This window comes from Adiantum capillus-veneris, chromosome 29, assembly GCF_014529385.1.
Source record: "Adiantum capillus-veneris isolate H3 chromosome 29, ASM1452938v2, whole genome shotgun sequence".
In the NCBI taxonomy this organism is placed as follows: Eukaryota; Viridiplantae; Streptophyta; class Polypodiopsida; order Polypodiales; family Pteridaceae; genus Adiantum; species Adiantum capillus-veneris.
Genome location: NC_140959.1, coordinates 18073663 through 18087039, shown reverse-complemented (window position 1 = coordinate 18087039; position 13377 = coordinate 18073663).

The window sequence follows — 13377 nt, the reverse complement described above, 5'->3', positions numbered from 1 at the left end:
GATGACTCTAACGTACCAGCCATATCTGTACACAAAGATATATTTTGGTTAGTGTGAAAATACTATAGGGGTCATGCCAAATGATTGTGTTCTTGTGCGTAATGTGTTATTATGATTTTTGTGTCATATACTAGAATTTATAGGTTTCAAACTTTTTGTTTGGTGGCTCTTGCTCTTATATATATATATATATATATATATATATATATATATATATAGTTGTTTGCTTGAGTATAGGGCTATATATATACATTCCATAAGATTGGGAGATTGAGAGGTTAGGGAGGAAGGTTAAGAGGGGAGCAAGTGAATGATAGATTTCAGCAAACACTCCCCCCTTCCTTGGGTTGATCATACCTTTTGGAACGATGCGTCACCTTTTGAAACCAATTGTCCCAAGTTGTAATGGGTGAATACTTTGACCAATAGTTTTTCACCACCCTAGGCGTTTCATCTAGTTGTAAGGGTGGTAAGGTACTCTCCCATGCCTTTACTTGAAACGTTGTTTTAGGTTATGAGTTTACAATGGGAGGTGCTATTATTTCCTTCTTTTGCTGTGCAATTTTGGTGGTAGATGGAAGTTGTGAAGAACTTTGTGTTTCTCTAGAAGAACTACATGAAGAGCAAGAAGCTTCATTTGTTTTTTCTATGTTTGAGGTGAGCAATACAAGTCGTTCTCGCTTGGGTACCCAAACTAGCTCTGGATCAAGTGTATAGTATTCTGTGATCTTTTTCTTTCCACAGTCTTTAATTGGATTTATTGTTAGAGGATTGGACACACATGGGTCTATAGGTGATAGATAAGAACACAATTTATGTTTAGGAACCAAGATTTGATCATTCCCTTCATAGTAGCCCTGGGCTTCCAATAGTTGTTTAGAAATCCAACGCATGTTTTCTTACATTTCTTGAAGCGAGTGCGACATCTCTTACAAGGCATCTATTTTTTATTATAAAAAATGGTCGCTAAAGAAGCTTTAGGGACCCATTTTTTTGTTTTCCTTGTTATCTTACGATGAGTCTTGTGTGTCTCATGCTCTGTTTTAGCTACAGAAGTTGAAGCTCTAGAGGGTTGGGCTATAGGTATAGATGGTTCAACCCCTTGGACATGCAATGTTTTGGGTTGTATGTCCTCAAGAGGTGATATCTCAAGGACTATCACTTGAATGGCAAGGCTAAGAGTTGGTTTCTCTATTGTGACACTCCCAGTCCCTCAATCAATAGTGCATTTGGTCGCTAACATCCACTTGTGTCCTAGGTTTATATTGCCTTCCATAGTTCCAGCGGGCATGACCAAAAAGTCTTGAGCTACGACCCCATTTTCAGAACTGTCAAAAGTGTGCCAGGTTCTAAAAATAGTAGTTTTTGTCTTGTTGATATCCTTGGTACTCTCAGATAGAGATGGATTTCCTAACTGACACCACACTCCATATGATAGCAGATTATATTTAGCACCTATGTCCAATAAGGTGTTATATAGCACTTTACCATAGGTGCTATTTAGCTTAATAGGGTATCATAGAGGTGTGTTAGAGTCCAACCAATAATCCTCTATTTAAACTTAAAATGCATGTGTAACTCCAAGGTCGGCCTCTCGTTGGCGTCTAATACATTCCTGTCGCTCATTAGCCTCATCTTGAGCTTGTCTCTTTTTTAATTTTTCTTGTGCCTTGGCTGCCTTGTTTTCTAGCAATGATCAAGGATGGTCCTCCTTTAGTCAATGAAAACTAGGCTTTCTAAGCTACACCAAAAAAAGGGTTTCTAGGTCTCTAAATATATGTCTATCTATTATCAGTCTTTAACCTCAAATGTTGGGTATACTAACTGTACACCTTGTATTCCTTGGTAATGAGAGGCATACAATGAATATCCAAACAAAACCTAGCAAATATCCCTACAAGGATTTGGTTTACTGATTAAGTTAGTTTCTGGTGCTTGTTTGTGTGTGGCTATATACTCATGTACATTGAGTTGCAAAAAGTAGTTGATTTTCTCTTATGAGGAACTAAGGACAATTGTTATCAAACAGGGCAGTTGGAGCTATTTTGGAAGGCGCTTATCCTCACATCATGGTGTCCTTTTGCATGGCACATTGTCTGAAAAACCTCCTTGAAGGATTTCAACAATCTACCTTGGATACAGCCTCTCATTGCATCCACGTCCAAGGTGGTTGCTTTCATGGAAGCCACTTTGTAGAGTATCAAAGTGTAGTGCAGAAGCTCTTATGGCATGTAGATCCTCTTGGCTTAAAGGATCATAGTATCTTTTAAATCTACTCCCATTGAGGAATCCAATGGTTTCAACTCCATCAAGAGTTTCCACATAAATGGTACCTTGTGGGGTGATTTTGCATAATCTATATGGTCCTTTTCCTGCATATTTCAACTTTTTCTTCTCATTATGCATTCCATACATAAGAACTTTATCCCCAACCTTGATATCCTTGTTCTTTAAATGACGGTCAAACCATTTTTTTCTCCTATCTTTCTCCACAAGTGCATTTTGCACATCCAATTGTCTTCCTTCATCTAACCTCTCAAGGACACATAAACACTCAACTAAAGAGTTACCATCGCAACCTTGTTGTGAAGCTACCCAGAGACTAGGAATTACAAACTCCCATGGCATAACTGATTCCTGGCCATATACCATCTTGAGTGGTGTACAATTAATATCCACTTTATAAGCAGTATGATAAGACCATAGAGATGATGTGAGTTTCAAATCCCAATCTGTGCGATGATCTTCCACTATTTGGTTCAAGATAGAAAATAAAGTCTTGTTAGTGCTCTCAGTTTGGCCATTTACTTGTGGGTGATAAGATGTAGACTTATGGTAGGCTATCATGAATTTTGTCATGAGTCATAGCACTCCATTTATAAAATGAGTACCATTGTCACTCACAATCTCAGGGGGACAACCAAATCGTGTAATACTGTTCTCAAAGAGAAACTTAGGAGTTGATCTTGCATCAACTTTAGGTGTCGCCTCCACTTTGTCACATAGTCAATGGCAACAATTATATATCGAGATTGAGTTTTACGAGCTGTCGGACTAATTAGGCATACAAAGTCTAAACCTCATTTTTCAAATGGTTGAGTCACTTTAATAGGATGTCAAGGCATCTTATCCTTTTGTTGTGTGATCTTGTAACATTGGAATTAATCACACCCTTTTGGAAAAACGATGAGCAACACCGTTCTAGCAGTTAGTTCCCCTGAAAATATCCTCTGACTATACCCATGTGGGCTTCTTACAATATGTATAAATACTCATCCTCATGAGCACAACGTCTAAGAATATCGTCCTTCCCTAGCTTGTAGAGAGTTCCTGCAATTAGTGAATAAGGTGTGCATTTTTTTAATAGTTTTTGAGCTATATCCTTACAAACCTTTGTGGGTGGAAAACCATTAACTAAAAATTTCACAATCTTCTCACTCCATTCATGCAAGTCTCGACTAGGAATAGGGAAGTATCGAGCAATTCATCATCGATTCCAGTAGGGGGTTCACCATTGGGTATGCAAGATAAACGATCCGCCATGACATGTCTTTTACCGGGTCTCACCACAACGATAAAATCAAACTCAAGAAGAATTAACAACCATCGTGTAATCCTTCTCATGGGACAAAGTTTATTTACTAGATACAACAACACTTGATGATCCACATAGAAAACAAACTTGTTGGCAAGAAGGTAGTAACGAAATTTCTTTATAGCATAAATCATAGCTAAACCTTCTCGCTCTGTAGTGGTGTAATTTCTCTCAGCATCATTTGATTGACAAATTGCAAAGCTAATAGGCAGTAGTCCAATTTATGTTCTCTTGGTTGAGCTAGAACACACCCAATAGCAAAGTTTGATGCATCAATATGCACCCATCCACATGCACATGGAGGATTACATTCCAATCGGGCACTCATAGGATGGGAGCACTTGTCAAGGCCTTTTTTAATAACTCATAAGCACATTCACACTCTATGGTCCAATGGAACTCGAACTGGAACAACAGGCTAAGAAGGAAAAAGGTCATAAGAAGAGGAGGTCTAGTAGCAGCGGTTCTTCTACTGATAACTCTGATTCAAGAAAAGTTTCCAGCATTTTTGAGAGTAGATCCAATGAGAAGACCAAGGATAAGCCTAAAAAGGGGTCTTAGGCTAAGAAGATTGAAGAGATGGATCGGCAAATTGCTGAGATTAGCCAGACCAGACAACCAGTGAGAAGAATGGGGACTTGGTGTTCAAAATGTAACTCTAAGGACCATGTTCCAATGAGTGTCCATAGTGTACTTACTATAAAGCCTGTGGCCATTTATGGAATAATTTTGGCATTAGGATTCATCATTTCAAAAAGGGCAAAGACTTGTCAGTAGTGGCATATACCAATGCCGAACCAGTAAGAATGGAAGCTGCCAACACTTCTCAGGAGGAGAAACCAGGTACCAGTGGTACTGGTCCAACGCGCGACAGATACCAAGCAGGTACTAGGCGGGGCCGGGGGCGTGGTAACTTCCAGAGCCTAAGTTTGACTTTCTATACTTGTGGAAAGTATGGGCATTTCGCGGCTCAATGTCCAAACACACGTGAGACTGCGGCTACTGAGGAGAAGGTACCAAAGCCAGTTCCAGTATGGACAGTTACATGAAGCAAAGGAGTAGTGATTGAGGAAATCCCAAAGATTCCAGAAAAACCAGTCACTACTGAAAGTAGCAAATGGGCTCAATAGAGAGAGGTATGGAAGGCCAAGGGTAAAGAGAAGGTGGTTGATGAATGGCAGGAGCAGAGAGAACTAACGGCAAAAATCACGGAGGATTTAGCCAAGAAGCTGCCAGAGCAGCCAGAAAGTTCTGAAGCACGAGTCATTCAAAAGATAAACAACCCAATCTACTGAGATAGATCAGTCAAAGCCCAACATACCTGAGACCATGCTGGCTGCAGTACAAGGGATGATTGAAGAGTTGGGAGTTGATAGAGGAACTGGAAGCACGACAATGAAAGAATGGAATTATGAAGATATGACCAGTTCTTCGAGCTCCGACAACCAGTCTGACCTGGAGAAAGAGGAAATTTATGTCAAAATCTATGATCGAATCAAGAAACTCACTGTGGAGTTGGAAGACATCAGAAGAACTTTGCTTGAAGGAGGGAAATTCATCAGACAGTGAAGGAAGGATGAGGCGGAGGCCAGGACAGTTGACTTGACGGCTGTCTGAGATGATGAAGTGCCGCTAATTCAGATAGATTACAAAGTTAGGAAAAAATGGAAACCACTTTCGAGTGTCATCTTGGATGGAGGAGCAGGAGTGAACATCATGGGAGTACATCTTCAGGAGAGGATGGGCATTACCAATTTGAAGCCAACACCTTTCAAAGTGCGGATGGTAGATCATCGAGTCGTGCAAGCTACTGGTATGATCAAAATTTTTTTGATACGAGTGGGCAAGGAGTTCAAGACAAGTTTTCTAGTTCTTGATGTGCAAGGAGCATATGGAATGCTACTATGGCGCCCATGGTTGCGAACAGCAAAAGCTGTTGACAACTATGCCAATCAAACTCTAACTCTACAAGGGGCCAATGGCAAAATCCAAATTCAGACAAACAATACTAGAAGCTGGAGAAAGGAGCTAAGACCTAAAGAATTATGCCAGAAGTATAAGATCAAGAAGATTGAAAGGATGTTAGTAGATCTAAATATTTTTCCCTTAGCAGAAGTTGATCTCAATGCAGTTCTACTGAACAAGGAGCAAGCTGACCAAACAGAAGAAGCAGTTTTCGAACTAGTTTACTAAACTCAATTCAAGAGAACATCAGTTCAGTTGACTGGAAGGCTGGAAGGATCAAATGAATCTAGTGCGCCAGATGAGCCAGCAAATTTTAGAGAGGACACAAAAAATCAGAATAGTGATTTGGAATTCAAAGGGCCGTCTTGAGATTATGCTGAAGAGTCAACAAAGAGAAAAGGCGGTGGGCCTAACTGGTTACTCCCAGATGACCAAGAGATCAAGGAATGGAATCTAGGCTCTGAAGACAACCCAAGGATGATCAAATTTAACCCAACAATGAAGGAGAAAGCACGCAAAAGGTTCCAACATTACAAATTTTTTTTTTTCTTGGGAACACAGTGATCTAAAAGGGGTGGATCCAGAAGTATGCCAGATGTTTTGGCACAGGATACCACTGAAGCCAGATGCCAAGCCAGTAAGAATGCAGCGGTATGGAATGAATCCCAATTATGCTAAGAAGACCAAGGAAGAGATTGAAAACCTTCTTAAAGCTGGGTTCATCACTGAAGTGGCCAGTAGTGATTGGTAATTTCCTATTGTAGTTGTTACCAAAAAGAATGGGAAGTTGAGAGTATGTGTAGATTATAGGAAACTTATTGCTCAAATAATCAAGGATCCATTTCCATTGCCTTTCACAGATATGTTGCTTGATGAGATTGCAGGGTATGAGATGTACAGCTTTATGGATGGATATAGTGGCTACAACCAATTACGAATTGCTCCTGAGGACTGGGGGAAGACCACATTCATTACCGAGTGGAGAGCATTTATGTATTTGGTAATGCCATTTGGCCTATGCAATGCACCAGCCACTTCTCAACGGTGTATGATGGAGATATTCAATGAGTTTCTTCATTGATTCCTCACCATATTCATGGGCGATTTCACTGTATATTCAAATGAGAAACAACATTTACTATTCTTGGAAATGGTTTTCAAGTGCTGTCAAGAGAAGAGGATTTGTCTGAATCTATTTAAATCTGTTTTCCTAGTTTGGAAAGGACAGCTACTGGGACATGTAGTATCCTACAATGGAATAGAAATGGCCAACGACAAGATTCAGTGTGTTTAGCAGGCTAAGGCGCCTAGGAATGCATCTGAGTTAAGTTCTTTCTTGGGATATATTAACTTTTATAGAAGGTTTGTGCATAAATTTTCCTCCCAAGCTTTACCACTGTATGAGCTACAAAGAAAACCAGCAAGTTCAATTGGACTGCTGAGTGTGAGGAAAGTTTCCAGAACTTAAAAAATGCCATTATCAATAAACCAGTCCTTTGGCAACCAAATTGGGATGTTATCTTCCATCTACATGTGGATGCTTCGAGATTGGCAATGGGGGCGATACTAGCCCAACCAGATGGAAGGACTGATTATCCTGTTTAATTTGCCAGTCAAGATTCAGTCAGGCTGAACAATGTTATACAACCACTGAACGAGAAGCTCTAGGGATGGATTTCAGTGCTACAAAATTCAGACATTATTTGCTAGGCCAATTGTTTCATTTCTATGTGGATCATCAGGCTCTCCTATTCTTGATTAATAAAGTCATTATTCAAGGCAGGCTAATACGGTGGATGATGTTCCTTATGGAATTTGAATTTTGGATTTTCCATAAACTTGGCAAGAACCATTGTGGCGCTGATTTTCTCTCTAGGAGTACGGAGGGCTATTCTGAAGTGTCTTTAAGAGACGAACCAGTGGATGCTGAATTATTTTAGCTGGAAGGACCATAATCAGTTGATCCTGAATTATATGAAGTATATCAGTTTCTATCTCAGGGTGCTTTCCTAGATGACTGGAAGAAAAATCAAAAGAAAGCTTTGGTCATCAAAAGCTTAAAGTTCACCATCATGGGGGGTTCACTCTACCAATTAGGTGTTGATGGTATTCTTCGCCGATGTGTGCCTATGGAAGGGAGAATGAAAGTCATTTCAGAAGCGCATAATGGAGAATCTGGTGGAAACTTTTCTACTGATTTTTCTTACAAGAAGATTCTACAGGCTGGTTTATGGTGGCAAACATTGATATCTGATGTCAGAAGCTTTGTAAAACTTGTGACATATGCCAAAGAATGGGTAGACCTACAGCTGCAGACATGACTCCCTTAACACCACTACAACCACTGGGTGGTTTCATGAAATGGGGTTTGGATTTTATGGGACCTTTCAAGATGGTTACTCCCAGGAAGAATAGGTATATAGTGATGGCCACCTGTTATGTAACTAAGTGGGTAGAAGCTAAGGCTCTTCCTGACAACACAGCCAAATCCACTGCAAGATTTTTATTTGAAAATATTGTATGTCTCTATGGATGTCCTGTGGATATTGTGTCGGACGAAGGGACACACTTCATCAATGAAACTATGGAGATACTTGTGGATATGCTTTCAGTCAAGCATCGGAAATCCACACCTTATTATCCTAGATGCAATGGATAGACTAAAAGCAGTAACAAGACCATTAAGACTATTTCCGCTAAGATTGTGCAAAAAAAGCCAGACGAGTGGGATTTGAAGCTTCAGACTGCTTTATGGGCATACAGGACAGCCTATAAGGTCACTACAAGATTAACACCATTCAGAATGGTATATGGCAATGAAGCTATTTTCCTATGGATTTTGTGATTCCAAGTCTCAGAACGGTTGTAGAATATGGATTAATTTTTAATTACAATCTTAAGAAGCGACTGGAGGAGCTTACCCAGTTAGATGAACTGAGGAAACGGGCTATGCTGGAATAGGAGATTGTTCAACAAAGAAGGAAACACTGGCATGAATGAAGGATTAAGGTCCGGGAATTTCACAAAGGGAATCTGGTACTCTTATATCAGTCCAGATTGGGTCCTAAGAAGCCGAATCTATAGATAGCCTGGGAAGGACCATTTAAAGTGGACTGGGTTTTCTCCAATGGCACGGTAAGACTGAAAGACCTATCTGGATTACTGCTGACAGCGGTGTATAATGGAGCTAGAATCAAGATCTACTAATCAAAAGCTAGAGAGCCTTGCCAGGAACAGGGTATTGAGGATCTGGGCGCTAAAGACCAAGAAATTCCAGAATCAGTTATCTTGGGGATTTTTCATGTATAGCCAGTTTCAGAACCAGTTTTAGACCAGTATCAGTGCGACCAAGCCAGGCTGATACCAGGACCAAAACAGTGGGGACACATTTATCAATTTTTAGGCGACCAATGGTCAGATGGAATATCAGTGGTAATCATTTCAATGACGGGTGAAAGTCTTGTCCAATGCATGTCTGCCATGTCAGTTACGGTGCATAGAAGTCTAGGAACGGTAAGTGGTGGAGCTTTTCTGGCGCGAACGGGTATAACAGTCAGGCGAGTCGGCATTTTTCCTCGCAAATCCCCTGCATGACGATTACCTCCTGTTGTCCACTCACCATCGCCAAGCTCTGAAGTATCTTCATTGCAGCCACAAACTTCATCCTCTAAGGAGAGAGTGGATTGTCATCTAACTTTGCTAGCCACACCTGGGTACGATTTCAAAGAATCAAGTAAGTCTTCTTTTTCTTCACCTGGTTCATCATCTTCATAGTGTATGGGTAGGAGGAAAATGTCGAAAAAAAATGCAGAACACTATCAACAAAGACCAAGCTCTTATCGTGCTGCTACAAAGGAAATTCTTCCACTCATTCCGTACAACAAAATTCAGCGTTATGTGTTTACTGAGCAAGCTATGGCTCTACTCCAACTATGGGACTTGCGTGTGGTTCGGCAAGCCACAAGGATTGAGTTTGACACAGCCATCATCAGGCAAGTCTTGGACTCTTTCAATGCTGAGGATGGCAATGCTATGGTTTATGGCCAGAAAGTGTGTGTCACACCGGAAAGCATTGCTTTTGCATTCCGTATGCCAAACGGGCCCAACCCATCTGTGGCAACTACAGAGAAGATCAGTGCCTCTTTGAAGGAGGATGATGCTGATAGGAGGAAAAGGAAAGCCAGTGCACAAGGGATTCTATTCGCTCGTAGGACTGGAAGCTCTCGCGGCCTATCGATTTGTGGTTGAAGCTATGAGTCTGAAGATAACCCGACATATGTGTCAGAGAAGCTTTTTGCCATGCCGTTAGCAAAAAGAGTGGATTCCAAAGTCTCTATCAACCTCTACCAGATATTTTTGCACAATGTACTTCAGCAAACTGCCAAGCTGAAATCTCAGAGTGTATTCAAGGCTTGGTATTTTTGGCAATTTTTGTACTGGGCAACTGATCTAGACTCTCATGATCATGTGAGAATGGCTTGGAGTCAAAATCCGTTCACAGTATCCAAAAATATCGACTTGTCATTGGATGAAGAAGAAACAAAAAGTCAGTCCACTCCTACTGGACCGAAAAGGAAGGCTAAACAAGATGAACCTGGTAGTTCAAAGAAGCCAAGAACGACACTGACCAAGAGCAGTGCTCTCCTAAAGAAGCTAAAAAGTCAAGTCAAGACAGTGTCTACTCACAAGACTCCAAGTAGCCAGACTGAACAACAAACTGACCAGACCACGGGTGGAATCAACCAGTCAACAGGCCAAATTTCAGTAACCACCAGTATTGGCCAAGATCAAACAGAAAAAGCTAGTCCTGAGAAATCAGAAGACCAGGTTGATAAGGGCAAAGGCCCACCGTCTCCAAATCCACTAGGCCGAGTCTCCATTCCATTTAATAAAGAAGCCCTGCACCTGACCAAGAAAGACAAGTTATAGAAGCTGTAAACTCATCCACTCAAGGGACGTCTCCTTCGCAGGAATCTGATTATGATGCCTTACCTTATATGGCTCTTGTCACAGTCTATGAGCCAGCTGATATTGACCTAGTAACAGTTAATGATGGATGTTCAGTACTCATTCAGTCATCCTGGAATACTATTATCAACTGTATGGGACAGATGCTGGATACTGCAGGGTCAGAAGATGAAATAATCAAGGTAAAAGTTGAATTGAGGGAGGCTAAGGAGCAGATTGAAAAGCTGGAGCAAGCGAGAGCATCCCAGAACTTCCACCACACTCTCCTGGAAGCTCACTCAGACAGGACCGTTCAGCAGTTACAAAGTAAGCTAGCCAAGGTAGAGTCTGAGATGCAGATCATGTGCGAAGAAAAGGCTGAAGCACAATGAGTTGCTGATAGGTTTGAAACTATGTTAAGAATGAAGTGCTTTGAGTTCAACTCTTTACAGCTTCGCCACAATGCTCTGAAGACCACCCTAATTGAAAGATATATCTACAATAACCTGGCCAAGATCTTGAATCCATTAGGCAATGTTGTTTTTGATATGGAAAACTTAAAGTCTCTTATGGAGACGATGTAGAGTGATTTGCAGGATAAAGTGGCTGAATATAACAGTGCTCTGAAAAATCAAGCTATCCTTCATTACATTGAAAAGCAGACTACCATTGACGAAGATGAAGATAAGCAAGAAGAAGCAGAGAAGGAGGAGGATGAACTAGATGAAGGGAATAATGATGATGATGATGATGATGCCTCTCCTCCATATCCACCTCGAGGACCTGGTACTGGTGGCATAGGGCCAACTGGAGGAAATAAGTCACAGGCAGACCAGCCAGACCATCATGAAGGGTAGAGGTCCAACAATCAACAGCCAGAAGAGCAACAACCCAGCAACACTCTGAGTCCACCAGCACACCAGTCAAAACACAACAGGGATGTTAAAGGGAAAAGAAAAGTTGTGATTGAGGGACCAACAGGTGATGAGAAACATTCATTATAGCTCATCCCGCTTGAGACATCAGCAGGCTCTTAGAACCAGGCGGTATTGGAGGATGATGATCTTATATCTGATCTGGAACGCTTTCAGAGACTGTATGTCGGAGCCAAGGAAATGATTGAGCATTGGAAACTAGTGGGGAGGATCACACTATGTATGGGCCAATGGAAAACTCAGATCAGAGGCCTCACTAAGATCACCAACCAACTGCTACAACTCATTGTTGAGTCCTCTAAACTGGTTGAAAAGGACTTTACAGCTAAACCAGGCCTAGGACCACAGTATGGAGAGATGGCTGAGATTAGATTTGAAGCCAGGATCAAAACCAATCAGCCTCTCCCAGAAGGATGGATCCATACAGCTTCGGATTGTCACAAATTGGCCAGAACTAGGATCACCAAAGGCGGGTGCATGCTCTATGATCCCGCCACCAAAACCTATCATCCTCTCACGCCTTATGAAATGGAGATGACCACAGAAAGGCGGGATCAGCTTGAGTAGGAGGCCATTTACAGACTCATTCAGAAGGAGAATGCTGGCACTGGGACTTTTCAAACGCCATCCAGGACAAAGGGCAAACGGAGGCGGGTTCAATGGAAGGATACTGGGTAGTTCCATCTTAGAATTCGGTCAAGGATTTTTCCTTCTTCTCAGATGGAAGGTTGATATCAGTCTATGTAGATGATGAGAGCTCTACATTGGTCTTTTCAGCTGCCTCTCACAATCTTTGTATGGCCACTCTATCATTGGTCAAGTCCAGTCCTTGGAATCAGAATCAGACGGTGGATTTTTTTTCTCAGAAATTTTGGAATGTTGCCAAAAAATTCAAGAAAGGAGGGAAGGATGTAGATGGCTGAGACAGTCTCACTGTGTGGGAACCGTCTCCTGAGTGACGCACAATGAACCAGTCAGTAATTACTACGAAAGTTACCACAATAATTTTCAAAGCATATTAATAGGACCCATTACATTGTAATCGGGTTGGCATAAGTTACGGGCATGAATTGAGTCATTTGTCGGTTGTACGTCTGTTAAGCTTTTGATCCATAATCCTGAGTTGTTTTTGAGCTACATCATCTTCATTGTAATCTTCCATCTGTAATCCCAATTACCCATGTGCTGTATATTCCAGTCATACCTACTTTGTACTCATTCTCTCTGAATCTGCATTTGAATATCATTCTCAGTACTTCAGTCTGGTTCTCATTCCAATTCAGTTTCTATTCCCTTGTCCAGTCTACTGTTTGAACTAATAAATCACTAGTAGCTATAAACTTCTAACACTAGAATCAGCTATCTAAAAGAGATCAGCTCCAATTCCAGGAGCTGATAGCTACTTGGTGTTTATCCAAGCATCATGGAACACCATTGTCAATGCCTTAGGACAGATGATGGATACATCAACTTCTAATGAAGAAGTGTCTAAGCTGAAGGAAGATCTGGAGAGCAGCCAGCAATTCAAAAAATGTAGAAGGATGGGACATCACAATCTCTTAGGCATGTTATTGTTGAAACTCAATCAGCAAGAACAATTAAGGAGTTGCAAGAAAAGCTGTTGAAGCTCAAAACAAAAAATCGACAACTAAATGAACACAAGGCAGCAGCCTTAAGAGATGCTGACAGATTCCAGACTCTGCTACGAATGAAGCATGAAGACTTCAATGAGCTGCTGACAACCCACACTACATTAAAGGCTTTCCTTACATAGAGATATATTTATAATAACCTTGCTGATATTTTGAATCCACAAGGCAATGTAACTCTAAATATGGACAATTTGAAGGTACTCATGGAGACTATGCAAAGTGATCTCCATGAAAAGCTCTCTGAATACAACACAGCCTTAGGAAATCAGACCATCATAGATTA